Raw genomic sequence first — 2,233 nt, 5'->3', positions numbered from 1 at the left:
TTAATATGAGTATGTATACAGTCACGACAAGTTGATTAACTTCACAGCACCTAACAACATCATTAATATTATGTAACTAAAGAGCAGTGATGTCAATTTAGAGACAGGTGTGCTTGATCCAGGCCATGGTCTTCTCAATTGCTTGCTGTGCATCTGAGAGTTGCACCATGACTAAGAATGACAGAGGTAGAATGTACACCTCTGAGTTGTGGTGCTAGAGAAGAGTATTGAACATACTATGGACTGCCAAGGGAACAAATAGGGCTATCTTGGAGAGAGTGAAACCAGGTTGCTCCTTGGAGGCAAAGATTTTGATGCTCCATCTCACATACTTTGAGCATGTTACCAGGAGAGACAAGTCCCTGGAGAGGGACATCATGCATGAAAGGGTGGCGGGTCAGCACAGGATCGGAAGACCCTGGGTGAGATATAGTGACTGTGGCAATGGGGCCAGGTGTGTCAGTAAGGTTGGCTCACGATAGGGCAAAGTTCAGAGCTATAGTTCAGAAGGTCACTAAGACAGCATATAGAAACAACAACATATGTATGCATACAGATGTACACTAATTGGATTCAAAAGATACTTTGTGACAAGGTCCTCACCCACTGCCACTGAAGTGGAAACTGACCCTCCCTCTATTTTTAGATATTGTAAATATCAGGAGGAGATTGCCTGCACTTCTCCTTTGAAACAGCGAGCAGATCACATCACCTACCTTTGGCTGGACAGTGCAATGAGGCCTCTAGAAAATAAAAGCCTGCAGAGGCCTCAAAACCAATATGAGCAGGTAGAGCTATGCACACAGCATTATCTGACCATAGACATGTTCCTTAAATAAAAGGCTATGGCCTCTGTCACACTTAGTACTGTGGTCTAACAGGAAATGGGGTAGCCACTAATAGTAGAGGACAGTAATCTGAGTGTTTCCATGGCAACAAAAGGTGGTTAGAACCAAACACAGTTACAACAGGATAGAGCACTAGAGAGTATAGAGAAGTGAAGCAGGCCTAAGTTTGAGCCTTCCTTGGCTACAAACCAGAGCTTTTGAGGAAATGTACTAATTTGTTAAGTGTCTGTGTACCCATGCACCATGACTTAGAGGCATGATTTCATAATAACTCTACCAAAAAATGAGCTTAATTTTTTTTAGATAAAGATGTCATTAATATAATTAAGCCACAAACTCAGATCTGAGGCTCTAAGACACTTCATTCCCATTCAATGGAAAGATAACAAATATGGTCTCATAAAACTTGTCATCTCTAGTGACTTTTAAATTGTATTTCTCTTTACTTTGCTGTGTGTCCGTTCTGACTCTATGGTACACAACAACTTGACTTCAGTTATAACTTTAGTTATAACCATAGAGCACTGTAACTTTGAACTATTTGTTTTTCAAACAAGCTAAATAACATTCTCATTCTCCTATCCTTTGTCTTCCAACTTTTTTCTTTTTTCCTTTTCCCCCATTAGTTAATTGATTTATTAATTATCATTCAAGAATTAATTGTATCACCTGGCTGGTACACTAGACCGTTTCCCACCCAGGAGGGCCCTGGTGAGCCTAATCTTCCTCCTCCTCATCGCTGGCTCCAGCCCCACCCTGGCCCTTCTTGGCGTTCTTCCTCTTCACGCGGCCTGGGCGGCCCCCACCGTATGGAGGCCCCAGGCAGAAGTCGATGTGCTTCTGGGAGTCCAGGCGGACAATGAAGGACGGGATGTTCACCACTTGCTTTCGGACCCTGATATGGCGCTGGCGGATCAGCACGCGGGCGTGGTGGATGGACTTGGCCAAACCGAGCTTGAACACCTGGATCTGCAGATGCCTCTCCAAGAAATCCTCGATCTTCAAGCCCAGGATGTAATCCAGCTTCATCTTGCCCTCGTCCAGCACACCAGTGCGGACCAGTCGCCGAAGCAGCGCATTGCCTTCAAACAGTCGCCGTGGGTCCTTCTCGTCCAGCGTCAGCAACTCTCGGGCAGCTTTGCGGATCTTGGCCAGAGTAAACTTGACCCTCCAGACTTCACGTTTGTTCCGGAGCCCATATTCGCCAATAAGCTTCAGCTCTTGGTTGAGATGGGACTTCTCGAAGGGTCTCTGCGGGGTCACGTAAGTTTTCCGACAAACCCAGCTCCTGGCCACCGGCATGCTGGCCCCGCTTGCCCGTCTGCGCCTGGGCGCAGACCGCGATCACAGGCAAAGAGCGTCTTCCAACTTTTTATCCAACCTCC

At 46.1% G+C, this 2,233-nt stretch overlaps 1 pseudogene; it reads right to left on the bottom strand.

Moving 5' to 3' along the window:
• Window positions 1–1,565: 1,565 nt before the first annotated feature.
• LOC102865853 lies at window positions 1,566–2,150 on the bottom strand (annotated as a pseudogene).
• Window positions 2,151–2,233: the final 83 nt, after the last annotated feature.

This window comes from Elephantulus edwardii, unplaced genomic scaffold, assembly GCF_000299155.1.
Source record: "Elephantulus edwardii isolate Elephantulus edwardi_28Jun2011 unplaced genomic scaffold, EleEdw1.0 scaffold00011, whole genome shotgun sequence".
NCBI lineage: Eukaryota > Metazoa > Chordata > Mammalia > Macroscelidea > Macroscelididae > Elephantulus > Elephantulus edwardii.
This window is presented reverse-complemented; position numbering and strand designations above follow the sequence as displayed.